General features: G+C 42.5%; 1 long non-coding RNA gene across 3 annotated transcripts in view; it reads left to right on the top strand.

The window, feature by feature from the left end:
- Positions 1-20,807, top strand: part of LOC138760987 (uncharacterized) — a 60,123-nt gene extending 39,316 nt beyond the window's left edge. For 2 of the 3 annotated variants that reach the window (XR_011356044.1, XR_011356042.1), the window contains exons 2-3: positions 1,851-1,981; positions 9,188-9,342. This is a non-coding gene — a long non-coding RNA (uncharacterized lncRNA). Of the gene's footprint in view, positions 1-1,850; positions 1,982-9,187; positions 9,343-20,240 lie in introns of those variants that run through there. The other variant, XR_011356043.1, reaches the window with a different exon arrangement.
- Positions 20,808-21,110: the final 303 nt, after the last annotated feature.

Raw genomic sequence — 21,110 nt, 5'->3', positions numbered from 1 at the left:
GCATTTCCTATGGATGCTGCATGGCCTGCTGAGTTTCTCCAGCACGTTTGTGTATTGCACTCGACCCTAGAATCTGCAGACTTTCCTGTTTTAACGCCAGTTTTATTTGATGTTTCAGTACATCTTGAACTTTTCAATCTCCAGGCATTTAACAACAAGCACTGATACAATTACCAGGCGAATTACATATTCAGTTGCACACCCTGGATATTCGACTGCACTTTCTACTTTAGGAGTGTGACAGAATATAGATATCTGTTTTTGGGAGATAAATTGGGATAGGGTTTTTTTTAGTGTAGGTCACATACAAACACTTTAAAACAGATCTTATTTAAAATACTGGAGCTCTGCTCATGTGAGACATGTTGGGGCCAGACCCTTTGCAGAAGCTTTGGAGAGTACCCAAGAGACTTCACTAATGGATTGTTGTTTACAAAAAGGCAACAGATGAAAGAACTTGTCAGAGCTGCATTCTGTCTGGAGTGGAACTTGCTGTTCTATGTGGTCTAGCAAGCATTAAGAGTCAAACAGGGTTTCTCTCTGAGAGAGAGAGAGAGAGAGAGAGAGTGAGATCAGTTCGACAGTTTTATAGACAGTAGCAGCAACTGGGACTGGAACAGGACAAGCTGGCAAGCTTCTGGACAACCCCATTTGGAAAATGGGTTGTGAGTGCTTTGTTCAGCCTGGTCAAAGCCCTTGTGGTTCATGAAGTAAGAGAAACAGAAAAGACCCTCTGGTCACCTGAAAGAAAGAGGTTATCATTTGGAGAACCCTAAGGGGGCAAGTTTCTTCGGCAAGACACTGAAGTCGCTGATTAAAAAAGGAATCAGTTGTGGGTGTCAGTGTACAATGAATCTCTCTCTCTGAAAACCGACAAGAACCTTCCTGAGTGGTAACCGTTTACCTTTCAAGCACCAAAAGCCTGGTGAACTTGATAAATGTTAAATTCTGTTCACAGTATATGAATTGCCTGCAACCAGTGAACTTGGAGGAATGGGAAGTGAGATTGGACTGTGAATCAAAGAACTTTTCTGAACTTACACACACATTACATACACATGTACTTAGAATTAGAAGTGGGGTTAAGTTTGGTTAATTAAGTCAATCGTGATGTTAAAGTGGGATTCTGTTTTCATGTTTAAAGATAATTAAAAGCAACTTTTGTTTAAGTGACCATTAGTCTTGGTAAATTTCTATTGCTGCTGGGTTTTGGGGTCCTCTGGGCTTGTTACAGGAGAGGTGCCAGAGGACTGGATAATAGCAATAGTAACATCACTGATCAAAAAAATTACTGACCATTCAATTTAACTTTGGTTAAGAGGAAACCCTCAGAAACAATAATCATAAGAAACATTAATAGGTACCAGCAGATATTAAAAAGAGGTCACCCATTTATTAATGGAAAATAATGTTCAATTAAAGTATTTAAATTTTTGATGAGCTAATAGAGATGAGTTAACAATATTGAAGATACTACTCATATGGGTTTTCAGAAGGTACAGTATGTTTGACCAAGTGCCAAACCAAAATGTGATTCGTTAAACTGAGGCCCATGGAATTACTTGAGTCAACAGCAGAATGAATGTCACACAAGGCCTTTTTAGATTGCAAAGCCATAGCATCTCTGCAGACAAGACTCGTCTTGGGAAGCTGGCTTGTGTGTTCACACTGAGCCCAAAAAAGCCAGCTCCATGAGATATTTCACACTGGAAGCTGGCCTCCCGAAGCAAAGAGGGAAGGATGTTTATCGCATCAACGTCGGTGTCAACTGTGATGTAAAACATACACGCCTGGAAATGTCGCTGATGGGCATTCAAAATGAATTTGAATTTTCTGCACTTGCATCGCAGGTTGAAGACATCAGCGTGATGTTATCAGCCCTTCCCGGTTTGACCCGGCAAGACAGGTGTACCATTTTAGATTGGTCGTGAAGAGCTGCTCTCCACTGCTGGCAGTACCCCTCCTGACGGATCGAAGACAGGTGAGTCTGGACGCCCCAATCTGTCTTTAATTTTATTTTTACACAGAGCTCAAAGGCAGCGAAAATCCAGGTTTCAAGCTCTGTGTAAAAGGGCATATGGGCTCAAAAGGGGTGTTTCTACTGAGCCGGGAAAAGCGCGGTGATGCGAGGTAATGCGAGGTGATGCGCGGTGACACCTCAAATCTGGCCGCACTGTAAACACATCCGGTTGTGGCCGATGTGCGGCGATTCAAGGTGCTCCGGCGTCCTACTTTTGAGGTGGTCGATGCGGGGTGATGCGAGGGACGACCTCGCAGTGGAAACACCGTGGGTGACTCACCGGAAGTCGCAATTTTTCACCCGCGGTTTTCAATTGCTCATCGGACTTCCTGGTCACCTCGCATCGCCCTGCATCACCTCGCATCACCTCGCATCGCCCTGCATCACCGCGTATTCAATCGCTCGGTAGAAACAGTTCAGGTAGTCCAAAAATGCACGGTGATGCGAGCGACAAAAAATCGCGGTGATTCGAGGTGATGCAGGGTGATGCGAGGTGTCCTTAGCTATAGTCAATAACTAGAGTGTGGTGATAAACAGGTCATTTTCAGACTAAATCGTGGTAATAACTGATGTTTCCTCAGTGATGGGACAATAGTTCCAATTATAAATTGGAGAAACTAGGATTATTTTTAGTGGAAAGGGAATTTAAGAGAAGTGCAGGGAATGTGACTTGTTTCAATACTGTATGTATACCAAAATATATTATTTTACATTTATTTGCATTATATTTCATTTGGAAATTTCCCTTTCAATCAGCTTTGTGTCATCTGAGTTATCCCTGCTAGGAGCTCTGACATATTCCCATTGCTTGATGAACTTTTAATTCTATTGCTGTTCACAGTTTCTACACATCTTAAATTCCTGAAGTACATTGGAGTTCAAAGGTTTGAACAGCCACCATGTGGAACAGAGACATACAAGAGGCTGCAGATGCTAGAATCTGGAGCAATAAATATTCTGCTGGAGGAACTTGGCAGGTCCAGCAGTGTCAGTGGAGAAAAAAAAAAGAATGGTTGACATTTTGGGTCAGAACCTCTCATCTAGAATGAGCACAAGAGCCATGAGGTAGAGCCTGAAGGTCAGCAGAGGAAGGAACATCCATGACTATCTCCCAGCAGAACAGAATAAGCAAGTGTTCAGTGTCTGGCATAGAAGGAGCATCTTGATCAGGAGATGATTCTTAATAGGAGCCTGCAAAACCATAGTCCCTAAAGCAAAACAAATAACCCTTTCCACATGCAATGGTTACCAGTAAATTAGTGCACCAATAATCAACGGGGGGAGCCAGGGTGACATATAATTGTGTTTGCAGAAAGAGAGAGATTGAAATAAGGATAACCTATAGAGGTCTCAGCACAGATTTATTTTGTGAGAATTGTTTTTTGACAATTGGATATATTTTCCACCAGAGGGCAGACTGCACTTATTGGAACCATTGACCATTACATTCTATTTTCTTCTCTTCTAGTTCTGCACGTCCGTTGGCATTGAAAGCTGCTGTTCCTTCTCGGATGATGGTTTGCCAGAGTTTCCTGTCCTTGGCATTGGTTTCCAAGTTATTGATGTTGATGTTACATTTCGTCATGTTGGGTTTTAAGACGTCTTTAAATCTTTTCTGTTTGTCTGCCTCTTTTACATTTACCTTCTTTAAGGTGGGAGAAGAGAATTTGTTTCGGAAGAGATTCGTCTTTCATCCGAACAACTTGACCACTCCATCTTAGCTGGTTCTTAATTATGTAGGCTTCAATGTGTGTTGTTTTTGCTTCATTTAGCACGCTCACATTAGTTCTTCTATCTTCCCAGCTATATTTAAGATGTTTTGAAGGCAGTGTTGATGAGTCAAAGGCTTTGGTGAGGATGATGAATGCCATATACAAAGGTTAAAGTTGTTCACGACAATTTTCTTGTAGGTGTCGCATTGTGAAGATTATATCGATTGCTCTGTGCGATGGTCTAAAACTGTTTTTTTGCCTCCAGAAGGATCTTCTTGGCTAAAGACTTGAGCTGGTTATTTATAATGCAGGAAAAGATCTTTCCTGCTGTTGCTAACAGGGAAAATCCATGATAGTTTCTGCTTTCGGATCGATTGCCTTTCCTTTTGTAAATAGTAATGATTGCAGAGTCTCTAAAGTCTGCTGATACATTTTAATTTATACAGATCTTGATATTAAGTTGATGCAGTTGATAATTGTAATGTGAATAAAAGCTCTCATGACTGGAAGGAGAACAAACACTTTTATTAGCTTATAACTATGGGTAGGTTCTCACAGTCGTCTTTGGAAGGGTTTTGGGTTTAGGTGGGAAATAAGGGTTATTTATGAGCAGATGGGGGTGGAGTCGGGAGGCAGGCCCAGCCATCAGCACAACACCCTACCAGTGAATCCCAGTTCACTGCATTCACCCCTTCCTGGAGAATTTAGGGTCTGTGAATGAAAACAGAGAACATGGATTCAGAAAAAAAGTTAAAAAATATACAGTTATTTATAAATTTTCAGATTGAAGTGGCCCAGGGATCTGGAGATCCTGGTGGAACACCTTAGCACCAGGGGAGGGGGCCTTGGACTCCTTGGATCTTCTTGTGAGGGAGGAGAGACGGGCTGGGTTTCTGGCTCAATGGTGGAGGGGGGATGGACTTTCCTCCTGAACTGGATCCCCTGAGGCCATGACTGGGGATGGTGAGAATAAACTCCGAGGCTCACAGGGCACTTGAGGCCACAGACCCTCTATTCTGGTGGGTGCCAGGTCCCTGATGGAGATGATGTCCTCTCTGCCATCCAGGTACTCAACGTAAGCATAGGTAGGATTGGCGTGGAGCAGTTTCACCCTTTCCACCAGGTGGTCGGTCTTGCATCTCCTCACGTGCTTCCTGAGAAGGACTGGACCAGCAGTGGTGAGCCAGGTTGGGAGTGTAGTTCCCGATGCCGACCTTCTTTCAAAATTGAATAGGAGCTTGTGAGGAGTAGCGTTGGTCATGGTACATAGTAGTAACCGGATGGAATGGAGCGCCATAGGAAGGACTTCCTGCAATGTGAGTCTGGAAGGCCTTTTGACTTCAGGGCCAGTTTGACAGCCTTCCAGACTGTGGTGTTCTCCTTTTCAACCTGCCTGTTCCCTCGGAGGTTGTAGCTAGTAGTCATGCTGGATGCGATAACCCTTGCCAGCAGGTACTGACGTAGCTCGACACTCATAAAGGATGAGCCTCAGTCACTATGAATATAGCTGGGACACCTGAACAGAACAAAAATGGAATCTAGGGCCTTTATGACTGACGAAGTGGACATGTCTGGACATGGAATGGTGAACGGGAAGCAGGAGTACTCATCAATGATAGAGAGGAAGTAGGTGATCCTGTTCGTGGAGGGGAGATGCCCCTTAAAATCGACACTGAGCCGTTCAAAGGGCCTGGATGACTTGATTGGGTGGGCCTTTGCTGGGCAATATAAGTGCGGCTTGCAATCCGCACAGACCTGGGAAGACCTGGTCATTTTCCTAATATCTTCCATGGAGTAGGGCAGATTGCACATCTTGACAAAATGAGCCATGCGGGTAACCCCTGGATGGTAGAACTCATTATGTAGAGACCATAGTTGGCTGGTGTGTGCAGAGACACAGCTTCCTCTGGATAAGGCATCTGGAGGCTTATAAGGGCCACTGGCCGATAGGTAATGTCATAATTGTAGGTGGAGAACTTGATCTTCCACCTTACAATTTTGTCATTTTTGATTTTGTCCCTCTTGACATTATTAAACATGAATGTGACCGAGCGCTGGACAGTGAGCAGAATAAATTTCCTACCAGCCAGGTAGGGTCTCCAGTGCCTCACGGCTTCTACAATGGCTCAATCCTCCTTTTCCACAGATGGTTTCCGGAGCTCGTGGTCTTGTAATGTCCAAGAAAAAAAAATGCAACCGGCCTGCCTGCCAGGTTGAGGGTAGTGGCCAAGGCCTGGAAGCAGTCTAGCCAGTATGTGAACTCCTCAGCCATGTAGGGGGACAGAGGGTCTATCAGCAGCATATCTGGCTTGAGTAGAACTTCCATCATTAGGGAATAAGCTAATAAAATTGTTGCATGAATAAAAGCTTTCACGACTGGAGGGAGAGCCAATGCTTTTATTAGCTTATAACTATAGGTAGGGTTTCATAGTAGTCTTTGGAAGGGTTCTGGGTTTGGGTGGGAAACCAGGGTTATATGTGAGCAGATGGGGGAAGAGCCGGCCATCAACACCACACACTACTAGTGAATCCTAGTTTATGGCAATAATGAAGTGGGTTACCTCCAATTTTGTAGACCTTGGCTGGTATTCGATCAAGTCCAGTGGCGATATTGTTTTTCAAGGTTTTGATGGCTCCCTTGACTTCTTCAAATGTTGGCATTTTGCTTAGGGAATCGTCAATAGGCTCTTTAGAAATGTCGTTAATCACATTCCTGTCAAATGAGATGGTTTGATTTAGAAGAACTTCAAACTGCTCCCTCCATCATCATTGCTTTTCAGAATCGTTAAACTATCTTTGATTTTTTTGAGTGGGGCTTGACCATGAGTAGTTGGGCCAAAAATAGTTTTAGTTGGGTTAAAAAAGCCTCAAGTGTTGTTGGCATATGCTAGTTGGTGGATTTCCTGAGCTTTCTTTCTCCATCATTGGTTTTTCAGGTTTTGGGTGCTCTTCTGGACTGCAACCTTGCATTCCTGATAGCGTTTCCTTTTGGTAGCCAATTGTTGGCCATTTTGTAAGGTGATGAATGCTTTTCTTTTTTTGTCGATGAGTTGGTGGAGAGTATGCTTCCTGTATTCTTTAAGAGATTCGCTTGATGCAGACTGCTTAAATCTGAAAGAAGCCACCTCCTTCTTCCCAACCAGAGTCTCAAAATTCCACATCAACCAGGTTTTTTAAAGCTTACCAGCCCTGCCCTATGCCCAAAGGTGCTCTTATCACCTTTAAAATCATCCCACTTCCCAGCAAATCCCTTAATTGCAAATATCCTCTCCCAATCAGCTTCTGCAAGTTCCTGTCTATTTGTTCCAAAATCAACTTGAACTTCAACTTGCAATCTCATCTTTCTCCATGTTATTTTGAAACCAATTGGGTTGTGGTTACTGGATCCAAAGTGCACCCCAACTGTCACTTCAGACGCGTCTTCTATCTCTTTCCCTGAGAAGAAGGTCCAGTGTTGAGCCCTCTCTTGTAGCGCCTTCAATACATTGATTGGGGAACCTCTCTTGGTCATACTAAACAAATTCCACTCCTTTGTACTTTGTGTTCCCTAGTCAATATTCAGGAAATTAAAGTGTCCCAGTCATATGACTATTATTCTTGCATCTATCTGCAAATTCTTTGCACATCTGCTCTTCTAAATCCTATTGACTAGTTGGGGGCTTATACTACAGCTGCATCAAAGTGATTATTCCTTTCTTGTTTCTAAGTACTACGCATAGAGCTTCACTGGATGAAATTCCAGAATAGCCTCTCAAAGCACTGTTGTTTTATCTCCCGTTATAGAAATGAACCACTCTCCTCCTCTTTTATGTGCCCCTCTATCACAGCTGCAGAATATATTTCCAGGAACCTTAAGATGTCAGCCTTGCCATTCTCTCTGCCATGTTTCTGCTACAAATAATCACAGTCTCCTGAGCCAATCCATGCCCTGAGTTTGTCTCCCTTACCTGTAATGCCTCTTGCCTTGAAATAAATGGAATTTTACCCATGAGTCTTTTCTCTCAAGTTGCTGTACCCTTGCCTATCCAGTCCACTACACTTGCTCTTTTTGAGTACCGTATAAGCCCCTAAGTTCTCATTAGTCTCATCTCTGCTATGAACCCCAAACCCTCTACTAATTTAATTTAAACCTTCCCAAGAAGTACTAGCTAGAATAATGCCCTGTCCCCTGTTCCTCTTGTACAGGTCACCTCTGAAACAGAAGAGATCCCAATGCTCCAAGAATCTGATTGCTTGCTTCTGAAATACACATTGATCTGGCCCAGCTTTCTATTCCTCATCTGACTAGCACTTGGCTCTAGGAATAATCCAAAGATGACTGCCCTTGAAGTACTGGTTTTAGCCTCCTTCCTAGCTCCCTAATTTCTCTCCATGGAATCTCATCCCTTTTACCTACCTACACAATTAATGCCAGTGTGCACAAAGACTTCTGTTTGCTCCCCCTCCCCTGAGAATGTTTTTATAACTGTCAAGAGATATTCTCGACACTGATGCTTAGTTCATGTTCCAAGAATATATTTAATTGAATTTTGCAAAAACTTACAGAAATGTACAAAATAATAAAAAGTATGGGGAATGGAATATTAACGTGTGATTCAGAAGATGCTTAGATTCTTTATTTCATCATTATTTATTTTCTGTGGCACTAGAATCTGGTGACTAGATGTTTTATCAACAGGACAAAGCAGATCCTAATATACTGTATGTACCAGGTACAGAATGCCATGCACTACTGAAAGAAACCTGTCCTTCTCTATCTATTTATAAATCCAATCAATATGGTAGCTTTCTATTCAAAATGTACCATTAAAGCATTACTGAAAATCATGATTAAACGGTTCCAGCAAATGCTTCTATTAAATTGATAGAAAAATCTGGAATGCAACATGCAGACTTTCACCATTAGTGGTATGTATTATTCAGATGAGTTCTCTCTCTCTCTCTCTCTCTCTCTCTCTCTCTCTCTCTCTCTCCATCCCCCCTCCCCACAGATGAAGACGGACAATTATCCACTACAACTCTCTGGAATCTCTCCTCCAGCCACTGTTGAATCCATTTGACTATCTCAAAGTTAATACCAAGCACTTGAACCTTCCTAACTAACCTTCCATGCGGAACCTTATCGAAGGCCTAACTGAAGTCCATATAGACAACATCCACTGCTTTCCCCTCATCAACATTCCTAGTCACCTCTTCAAAAAATTCAACATGATTGGTCAAACATGACCTTCCATGACCCATTATTTCATTTTTTGCAAAGAAGCAAAAGTAACAGAAAGACATGGCCACTGCACAGAAAATTATTACTTGTACTTTGATATTCTCCATGTTCTCAAAACATTGCTACATCCAAAAATGAAGAGCTATTTTGTGTCCCACAGCTACATTTTCATGTCACTCATCTGTATATATACCGGAAAGAAACCAAATATAACTGTCAACATTTTTTTCCCAGGTGCTCCTCTTTAACACAAGAACAGTTCACTGGAAGAACTCAACAAGTTGAACAGCATCCATGGAGGAAAAAGGTGCAAGTCAACATTTCCAACTGAAACGCTTCATCAGAGTTGCGAGGGAATAGGATAGATTGTCGGTAGGCAACATTTCATAGTGGGGGGGGGGGTGGGTGGGTGGTTGAGATAAAGGCTGGTAGGTAATTGTTAAATGAAAGATGGGCAGATGGAACCATATTGGAAAAAGACCGCCTATTGCATCAACCATCAACACATAAATGCCACTTCTATAAAAAGTGCTTTGCCTCTTGATGAAGGGCTCAAGCCTGAAACATTGGTTATGTATCTTTGTCTTGGCGATATAAAGGACACTGTTTGACCTGCTGAGTTTCTCCAGCATTGTGTTTTTACTTCAACCATGGCGTCTGCGGACTTTTATGTTTTATTTCTTTGCTTCATTTCAGCTCTATAATATTTCCTCAACAATTACAAAATCAATGATCCTATGGAAAAAAAACTTCCTAGAATAGCCATATAACCCTTTAATCCTTCACTTTTTTTTATCCCAACTTCCCATCTTCTCTTATGATTAGAATTCTACAACTAGTCAGAAATAGAAGATCATGAAGCCATTGTTTGACACTACAACATTTACCATTATTCTTGCATTATTCATTTGAGTTCCCAATTCCAATGGTCATGCCGGTAGCTTTCACCAATATTCCATTGTAAGCACTGATTGCAAGAAGAGTAAGAATGGTAGTTTACACACTTTGGAATTGAGATCGGAAAAAGTGATGGAAAAATCCATTTTATTTCATTGCACTGTTCCAATGAGATTCGTTTCCTGCAGATGCCAGTTTTCAGTCACATATTTCCCCAAATTCAAGTGTTGTACTTAAGGCCTCTTGCCATTTATCTGTTGAATCAAGTGTTTTTTTTTGAGTTAGCTAATTACAGAATAAGGTGTTTATTTAATTTCTGCTACTGTTCAACCTCACAATGATGACTCAATCTTTTCAAATCTAAATGTTGCCAGAGGAAGAATATATTTATTAATTCACTCAGTGAACATGGGCCTCACTGGTAAGGCTAATATCTATCATTGTTCTACACTCCGGTTACTAAGAGATTCCTGAGTACAGTTAAGGATTATGCTTTGGCTTGCTGAAACAGACAGTGGAACTTTCTTTCTCTAAAGGTTGATGGTGAACCAGGCTGACTTATTTTTATACTTATTTTCCTTCTGGACTATATTTAAGCTTATTTCTTTTCTGTTTGTTGGTGAAAACCAGACAATTAATTTTTGTTAATAAATTCTCAGGATAGACTGCCTAGTCTTTTTTTTTGAAGATTTCAGTTTGAGGATATGAGAACTTATTCATTAATTGTGGTATAATTCAATATGTTATATCATATAATGTTTATGAAGGATCAGATATACCAAATTCAATATGTCTGGAGATGGATAGATGCTTCCCTGTAAAATTCTGCAGGAGCTTTCCAGATTCTGTATCCAAGTTCAAGTTTATTACCATCTGACTGTACATATGTAACCAGATGAAACAGTGTTTCTCCAGACTCTGGTGCGGTTACATCTCAAACCAGCAACAACAATTCAAAAAGTTAAAGTTGAACTCTATAATTTTAATGACTATTAACAATATAATGTCTTAAAACAATGAACTCCACTATAAGTATATACAGCAAATATACAGATATCATATAAACAGTGTGTATGTGAAAAGCCCAGATCATTAAAGTCTGTGCCCAATGTTCAAAAAGAAAAAATCCACCCAAACCCCAGGTCAGTCATACAGCCCAGAAGGAGTTACAAATGCAGAAATCTATTTACGCCCCATCTGTTAAAGGAGGTCACCAGTAACCTTTCAACAAGTCAATTTTAGTAAAAAATTTTGCCTTCCCCACCTTGTCTATACAATCATCCACTCTAGGAATAGGATAAGCATCTGTCTTTGTCCCAGCATTTACCTTTCTATAGCCAGTGTAAAACCTAATAGTTCAACCTGGTTTATGCACTCAAACGCTAGGTGAACGCCAATTTGAAGTAGACTTTCTAATGATACCTTTCTTCAACATGTAGTCAATTTCCTCATCTACTAGTCTGCACTTTTCCATATTCATCCAATAGGGATGCTGTTTAATAGGTCTAGTATCACCTACATCAACTTTATGATAACCTATAGAAATTCTCTGAGGTACATCTGGAAATATATTCTCAAATTTTAAAAGTAACTGTCTCAATTTTTTTCCCTTTCTGAAGTTTGGAGATGAGACAACTTTGTTCCCAGATCCTGCAGAATCATGGAATTTTCTGACCTCAGGCTTATCGATTTTTGTGTCCTGTGACCTTCTCTGAAACTTGTTTTATTTGTCTCACCTCCTCATTAGCCTACACTTCCTATGGAGGTTGAGGAGGGAAAGGCTACCAGCTACCATCTTGACACATTTTACAGGAGCAGAATTGAGAGTGTCCTGTCTGGTTACATAATTGCATAGTATGTATGTAGCTGTAAAGCATCAGACTGGAAGTCAATACAGAGGATCATCAAAACAACCAATAAGATCAATGATGTCTCCCTTTCCCCTATTGATGGTCTTGTGGAATTATTGAGGTTTCTTTCCATCCACAGACTGAATCCTTGACCTATTACCATCAGGAAAGAGCATCAAAATCAGAACCACCAGGCTATAGCTTCTTCCCACAGGTTAAAGATTTTTTGTACTCTCCACTCTTTACACATCAGGACTATTGATGTGTAGTGGAGAGTGGAGGACCTTCAACCTGCTGAAGTCCACAATCAACAGGTTGTCTTGTCCAAGTTGAGGCTGTTGTCCTTGCACTATTTTATGAACTTCCTCTCTATAAACTGATTCATGATTATTGCTGATAAGGCAAACTTCTTTGGTATCATTCACAGCTTGATTATTCCTTTTGAGCTGAATCTGGTCAGCAGCATGAACAGTAGCTGGCTGAGAAATGCAACCTTCAAACCATCATTATCATGTGAACATCCTTTCAACGCTAATCTCCTTTTAAATTCTCCCACATTCTCATAATACCCCCAGGTTCTACCATTCATCTACACTCTCAAGGTAATTTATGGTGGTCAAGTGTCACCTTTCAACAAGCTCATCACTGGGACAGGAGAATGTGCAAACTCCACAGCAACAGCATTGAAGATCGGGATTGTACTTGGACACTAAACTGATAGGCGGACATTTTGCAATCTATGACACAGTTATGTAATGGTTTTCCACAGTCCTTTGAGTTACCCATATCATTTCAAGTATATACAATCCATCTGAGTAAGCTTTTGTGATGGCTGCATTTGGAAAGGGGTACCAATCAGTAACATTGACTGACCATGTCTCATGGATGCTGCCTAACCATTTGAGTCCCTCCAGCTTCTCTTTGTTTGCTCAAGATTCCAGCATCTGCAGTGCTTGTGTTTCTTTCTAATTAGACCTGCATTGTCATGGAGTCAAAGGAAAGAACATAAAACTATTCCGTACAGGAACAGGAATTTCAGCCCACATGTCTGTGTTGAACATAATGTCCAAATCAAACTAAAACTCTGCTGTTTGCATTTGAGACATAACCCTTCATCATATTCCTAGAAGCCTCTTAAGTACTTCTATTGTATATGCACCCACCACTGCTCCTGGCAGTCCATTCCAGACATCGGCCACTCTCTTAATAAAATATTTGCCCCACATATTCTCCTAAACTCCCACCTCACCTTAAATGCTTGACCTCTGGTGTGTGATGCTTTTACCTAGAGGAAACAATTCTGACTGTCAACCCTTTCAGTGTCTCTCATGATTTTATAAACCTAGTCTTCCCTTAGCCCTCCTGAGAAAACAACCCTAGTTTTGTTCCCATTCTCTCCCACATCCCATGCTATTTAAATGAAGGAGCATCCTAGTAAACCTGCTTGATACCCTTTCCAATATTTCCACATCCTTCATGTAAGTTCCAGGACCAGACAACATATCTGGTCGGGTGCTAAAAGTCTGTGTGGCCCAGCTGATGGAGATCGTAGCAGACATCTTCAACATCCCACTGCAGCAGTCTACTGTCCCCACAGGATTTAAGGCAGCCATCATCATCCCAGTGCCCAAGAAAGCAAGGACTAAATGACTACCAACCAGGGGCACTGACCTCTACCATTATAACATGCTTTTATCAACTGATAATAGAATGAATCAAATCGCACCTTCCAGTGAGGTTGGACCCTTTCCAGCTGGTGTTCAACATGATCATACCCCAGAGACTGGTTGATAAACTATCCTCATTGGGATTCAACACCTCTCTCTATCAATAGATTCTTGGCTTTTTGACGGAAAGAGTACAATCTAACGGAGCTGAAGACAATGAATAACAACCTGGCATATCAAGCATTATTCTCTAGGTGATTCAGGGCAGAGCAGAGAGTCAAGGCTATAGTATCATCTGTGGACCTGTTTGGATGGTAGGCAAAGTGGAATAGGCCCAATCTCACTGGAAGGTGCGATTTGACACATTTTAACGGAATCTCATCATGTTAAGCACTGGGTGCCACTCAGGGCTGTGTGCTCAGCCTGTTCACTCTGGTGGCTATTGATGGAACTGTCAGATACAGTTCAAAAAAGATTGTTAAACTTACTGATGATTCAACAGTAGTTATAGCCTCATTGGTAACAATGATGAGTTGGCTTACAGAGAAGAGGTTGGGAGGCTTGTCAACATAGACAAGACAAAGGATATGATTGTAGACTTCAGGAAGTCAAATATCGACCACCCTCTCCTCCACATTAATGGCTCCCTCATGGAGAGAATGGAGTCCACAGAGTTCCTCAGTGATGCACAACCCATCCTGGGCCCACAACAGCTCTTTACTAGTCAGACACAGCAATGCCTACATATCCTAAGGAGGTTGAGGAGGGCAAGGCTACCATTTCCCCACCTTGACAACATTTTACAGGAACAAAACAGAGAGTCCTGTCTGGCTGCATCATTGTTTAGTATGGTAGCTGCAAAACATCAGATAGAGGTCAATGCAGAGAATCATCAAAACAGCCAAGTGAAGTCTCCCTTTCCTCCATTGATGACATTCACCAGGAGTATTGCTTAAATAGGGCATTATTTCCATCCTTCACACAGTACTTTTGACCTACTACTATCAAGAAGGAGGTACTCGAGTATCAAAATCAAGACTGTCAGGCTGGGAAATTTTTACTGCAGGCTGTGAGATTGATGAACAGAATCCTGTAACCTTGAGTCACGTGAATTATTCCAAAATATTGATACATATTTATGTTATATTCTATCTTTCTGGATCCTTGTGGTTATCATGTGCTGTGCATTATGTGTGTATGTGTCTGCACCATAGTCTGGAGAAATTCTGCTTCGCTTCATGGTATATGTACAATTAGATAATAATAAACTTGAACCTGAACTAATGGTGTAACCAGAATTACACACAATATTCCAAATGGGACTAACAAAGGATTTTTTTTATAGCTTTGAAGGTAAATAAATTTTGTTGATGCTGGGGTCTGGTGCAATACACAAAAGCCTGTCATGCAATATCCATAGGAAGTAAAAGGTAGCCATTTTAACCCCTCTCCCTCACTCTCTCTCTTTTACTAGGTTTCTGACTCCTTTCTTCCAGCTCTCCATCCCTTCCCTTCCTTCTTCAATCAGAGAGCTACTCTTCTTAGCCCCCCCCACCTTCTCAGCTTCCTTCTCTTCTAGCCTTCCACCTATACCCACCTATTATCTCTTATCTGCTGATCTGTACTCTTCCCCTTCCCCTTCTCTTCCACCCCCTTCTCCCACCTTTTTATCTGTTTTTCCACTTTTCTGACAAGCGCTCAGGCCTGAAATCTTCACTGTCTTTGACTTCCTATGGATTCTCTTGACCTGCTGAGTTTCTCCAGCACTTTTGTGTATTGCAACATGACCTATTTCCTTTATACTCAATGCCTCATCCAATAACGCCAAGCAGACCATACACCTTCTTTACCACTCTGCCTACTTGCATGGCTACTTTCATTGATCTATCAACCAGAACCCCAGATCCCTCTGCAAATCTAAGAGTCCCACCATTAACATTCCCCTTAAATTTGATCTCCCAAAATGCAACATCTGATATTTGTCTGGATTAATTCCATCTGCTATTTCTCAGTGCATAACTGATATGTATCCTGTTTTATTTATTGATATCACTCTGCACTATCCACAACTCCACCAAACTTTGTATCAACTGCAAACTTACCAACTCACCCACCTGTTTTATGATCCATTATGGTGACTCGCCCACACTGCAAGCGAACCAACTCAAGCAGTTGGAGGAAAGTCTGCAGCCAGTGGTCACCAGGAGGACTCTGAGTGTGGGTTAGACCTTGGCCCAGAAGCTGAAGTCACTTCCGTCCCGCAAAGCGTGGGGATTGCTTGAAGCGGGTTCTTAAGCTCGCACTGATTCAAACTGTTAATCTGGACCCTGCTTGACTCAGTGTGTTGTTTTCACTCACTGTGATCAGCATGACTGCATTGGTGACCCTAAGGGTCTAATAACATTTGGACCCACCATGAACAACTTGGCTCTCCAGAATTGAGTTTCCCTTAAACTGCCAACCTTCTAGACCATGCAACCCCTGGTCTGATTCGAGCAAGTGGAGGCCCAGTTCCAGATCAGGCAAATTGTCTCAGACGCCACCAGGTATTACTACGTGGTGGGTGCCCTCAACCAGGAGAGCAGGCCATGTTATCAACTTTCTGCATCAGTCCCTGGTGACAGACAGGTATGAGGCACTCAAGACCCTGTTAATTTGCACATTTGGCCTCTCCCGCTGTGAATAGGCTGTGCGATTACTGCATATGGACGGCTTGGGCGACTGCACACCATGATGAATGACATGTTAGCGCTGACAGATGCCCATAAACCTTGCTTTTTGAACAGATCTTCTTGGACTAAATGCCAGAAGACATATGCCTCCTGTTAGCAGATAAAGACTTCAGAGACTGCCCATGTGGACGTACTGTGGCATACCAAACAAAATACCGGAACCATCATCAAAATTAGTCTGTGCAACAGCCAAAAGCCCTGCCCTCCCTCAACCCAGCAGCAAACTTCGTAACATCCATATAAAGGGACAACACAATTTCTGAGTCTTGGTGTTTTTATTATCAAAGGTGGGGTCCCAAGGCCTGCCGCAGCCGACTGCCATGCTCATCCATGTAAGCGCCAAGACCACCTGTCGCTGATGGCGATGGCAGCTGGTCACCATGATAGCTTCCTCTATGTTTGGGACAAACACTCTGGGCATAGATTCCTGGAGGACACGGGGGCAGAAATTAATGTTCTATGCCCCTCAAGCCACGATACCCGAACTAGAAGACAGGGCCAGAACTTGTGGCAGACAACAACAGCATCATCCCCACCTACTGCACAAGAACTGCAGTTTGGTTCCAGCTGCTTTACATGGACATTTATGCTGGCCACAGTCTCACATCCATTGCTGGGTGTGGACTTCCGTGCGCACTGCTTGCTCATGGATTTGAAGGGATGACAATTGGTCAATGCCAGGATGTTCCAGACTTTCTCTCTCGGTGAGGCCAGGTTACTGGCTCCTTACCTGGACTCTGTCACTTATTCCAACAACAAGTTTGCCAGAGTGTTATCAGAGTTCTCATCTATCATCACATCACAGTTATCCTTAACAGACCCCAAGCATGGCGTGATGCTCCACATCCCCACACAGGGACCTCCCCTTCATGCCCAGCCCCACAGGCTATCGCCCAACAATCTCCTCCTCACGTAAGAAGAATTTAAAAAATGTAAAAGATGGGGATTGTGCAGCATTCAGACAGCCCATGGGCCTCTTCACTCCATATGGTGCCCAAGTCCATGGGAGGGTGGAGATTGTGTGACAAGCAAAGGAGGCAGAATGATGCCATCATGTCCAATTGATCTGGTACCATACATCCAGGACTTTACGGCCAACCTGCATGGGGTGCACATCTTTTCAAAGATTGGTCTGATCCAATGGTATCATCAGATCCCAGCCCACCCAGGTGATGTACCCAAGATGGCTCTCATTACCCCCTTTGGCCTATTTGAATTCCTCAGGATGCTGTTCAGGCTCAAAAATGCAGCACAGATTTTCCAGTGACTGATGAATGCAGTAGGGCAAGATCTGGTCTTTCTGTTCATCTACCTGGATGACATACTTATCACCAGCTGCTCTTATCAGGAACATTTAGTATATCTACGCCTGCTCTGCTGCTGCCTAAGTGACTATGGCCTTGCAATCAACCCCACCAAGTGCCAGTTTGGCCTACCCGCCATCGACTTCTTGGGACAATGGATTGACTACCATGGAGCTACTACTTTGCCAGCAAAATTTGAAACCATCTGCCAATTCACCAGGCTCAGCACTGTTAAAGGCCTGCAGGAATTGTTGGGATGGTTAACTTTTACCACCATTTCCTGCCCTCAGTGGCCCCTTTTTGGCTTGATGTCTGGCAAGGTCAAAGAGGTCATCTGGACAGAGGAGGCGATGTCTGCTTTTGAACAAGCCAAGAATGCACTGGAAAACAACACAGTCCTGTTTCACTCCAGGATCGACGCCGCCACTGCCCTCACCATGGATGCCTCCAATGCAGCCGTTGGCGGTGTGCTCGAGCAGCTCATCGAAGGCACTCACTTTCTTCACCCGGCACGTATGACCCTCAGAACCTAAGTACAGCACTTTCTACAGGGAGCTGCTGGCCCTGTACCTTGCCATCAGCTCTTCAGGTATTTCCTGGAAGTGAGGAAGTTCACGGATTTTCACACACCACAAGCCCCTCACTTTCGCATTTGTCAAAATGTCAGACCCATGGTCAGCCCACCAACAACGCATCTTGTCATACATCTTGGAGTTTACCACCGTGATCAAGCACATTTCTGGGAAGAACAAAATGGTGGCCGATGCACTGTCGTGCACCTCCATCTAATCAGTGCACTCTCTGTCTCCTGGTGTGGATTATGTGATGTTAGCTGAGCCTCAATGACTGGACAGTGAAAGTTCCAGCGTACCAAACAGCAGCCTCAGGACCTGCCTTGAAGACATACCCATGGGCCCAAAGGTAACAAGCTCCTTTGCGATGTGTCCACCAGGCAAATTTGACCCATTGTCCTTACCACTTGGAGGCGCCAAGTCTTCGACACCTTACACAGTTTAGCCCACCCTTCCATCCAGGTGACCACCTGGCTGATTGTGGCTTGGCCTATGCAAACAGATATGGCATTGGGCCAGGATATGCACGCACTGTCAAACCTCCAAAATCCAGAGGTACATGAAGGCTCCACTGCAACTCTTCCAGCTGACACATGGGAGGTTTTAAAATGTCCACGTGGACATCATTGGCCCACTACCAGTTTTGAGAGGAGCAAGGTACCTGTTCACTATAGTGGACAGGTTCACGAGGTGGCCGGAAGCTGTCCCAATTGCTGACATGGCCACGGAGACATGTGCCAAAGCCCTGATTACCACCTGGGTGGCACGGTTCAGACTCTGGGGCCTCTCTTGTCATATGAGGATGCAAATATCTTTGTCTAGGCCCCAGCAATCTCTTCACTTGCCTTTTTCAATAACTAGGGATATATTCCATCAGAACACCTGCAAGCTTTCTAGTTTCAATATATTTCATCAATCACAGAGAACTTGCTCAACTTCATGCTCTTTAAAAGACTCAGCAACACCTTTTTCTTGAAAAGACCTAGCATAGTCTCTTTATTGAAAAGACCCAATTGAACTTCTTTATTGATAATAGGAATTTGTAGGAAAGGGGGAGGCATTTGACTATATATTGAAAGATGACTTTGGGTTAATCCCACTTCCCAGCTTTTTGACTTTAGCCCTATAAGTTATGGTCTTGTGACAAACCACTGTTAAGCCATGATTGGGTGCTATTATCTGGGCACGTCTCCCGAGACTGATCCTACCCATAGCCCCCCGCAGGCTACCCCTTTCCTTTTGCTCTGATCAGTCAAGGAGATGGATAGTTGTTTGATCGTATTCCAGTTTTTAGCTATTTGTGAATTATTGATGATACATCAGGTCTTTTGAGTGCTTATCTAGATACAACCAAATTGTGGAGTGTGGATGACTGTCGAGTAATGGTTTTATCAGTGTGCATTATATTTTGTACAAACTTTTAACAATAGACAATTGCATGTGTTGGATGCCTATCTGGTCTGCTCTCAGACTATCCCTGTATCTTCGTACACATGACAATAAACTGAAACTTGAAATGTACTAAATTACTGCACAGCCTCTAAAGGTGGAGCTGTTGCACTTTAAAATATCATAGCACACATAGGTCTGAGTATTGTTTTACCAGTGTGGACATTAAATTAGTATAAACTAACAACAAAAGACAATTGCGTGTTTGGATATGTTACCAAAAAGAGAAAATTAACTCAGTTAGCTATTGTTCTTTTTTGCTGAACGAAAGCTAAGAAAGAGCTAATCAAATAAATCTTACAAGAAAAAAACAATTAATTTGTAATTTATCTTAATGTGGAGAGAGGAAAGTGACAACCAATACTGGAAACAAAAATAAACTGCAAGAGGAACTCAACAGGTCAGGCAACATCCATGGAGGGAAAGAGAAGGTCAACATTTTTGGGTGAGACCCTTCATCAGGACTAAGTGTGTAAAGGGGATGTAATCAGTGTAAAGAGGCAAGGGGGAAACATGAGGCAGGAGCTGGCAAGAGAAAGGTAGAGGCAGGTGAGGAGGGCATATGGGTGCAGTATAAAGAAATAGATCAAATTAGCAAAGATTCAAAGTCAGGTCCCAAACTTCAGTAAATAGTTTCTTTGAATGAAAAGTTGGTAATGCTTCACAATGGATTAGATCATAAATATCTTATTGGATCTTGCATAATGGAGTTGTTTTTGCAGAGGTTCTTCCATGTCCATGTCTACTGTGCCTGGCTTTAGCCTCATTTGGAACGTCTGCCTATTGCTGCTTGATTATTTGTTTTCCTCAATGCAGCACATCCTCCTTTCCCTCCTGCTGAACTCTAATGTGGACAATGCTGCAATCTTTGGCAACTGATTCCAGCTTCAACTGGCACCAGCACTTCCAAAAATGCCTGAGTAAATAAAGAAAGACAGTTAATGTCAAGGTTAGAGCTGGGCTTTCCAAACTCTTTAGCTCACGGAACCCTTTTGGGGATCACTTGCAAAAGTGATCATGTACAGTTTGCAATACCTGGTATACATAAAAATATAGTAAGAAAGTAAATAAAATTACTATTCTCCAAGTTGAAAATATTTGTTGCCTCTAATTTACATTTAATGGGAGGAATGAAATTGTTTTTTCATGAAAAGCGGTCACACTTCAGTACTTTCTTCAGAGGAATTATCCTGTATCTTAGTTTCTTTTTTAATTTTATGATCTATGGTTCATAATATTGCACATGTGGAATATTGGTAACATATGCACAGCTCTTTCGCTGGCGTCACGCCAGAAGAATTCGGATTCTCATGGGTTAAAAATGATGTGCAGGCCTGATGTCTGTGCAGCTGACGTCAGGCCTCAAAACAACTTATTTTTTTACTTGGGGCAGAGCTTATAGTTTGCTGCAGTCCCAAAATCAAATTGAATTAAGGACAGAAGTAAATTAAAGAAAAACAGGTATCACATTATCACTCCCTGCCACTTCTTCCATGGAACCCTTACTCCTTTCCACGGAACCCAGCTTGGGAAACCCTGGGTTTGAGTAATAGGGCGGCATGGTTAGCACATCGCTATTACAGCGCAACGACCCAGGTTTGAATTCAGTCTGTTAGGAGCTTGCATGTTCTCCCCATGTCTGTGTGGACTTTCTCCGGGTGCCCCAGTTTCCTCCCACCCTTCAAA

Source organism: Narcine bancroftii, chromosome 4, assembly GCF_036971445.1.
Source record: "Narcine bancroftii isolate sNarBan1 chromosome 4, sNarBan1.hap1, whole genome shotgun sequence".
Lineage (NCBI taxonomy): Eukaryota > Metazoa > Chordata > Chondrichthyes > Torpediniformes > Narcinidae > Narcine > Narcine bancroftii.
Note: the sequence above shows the minus strand (reverse complement) of the source record. Positions and strands in the feature narration are given on the sequence as shown.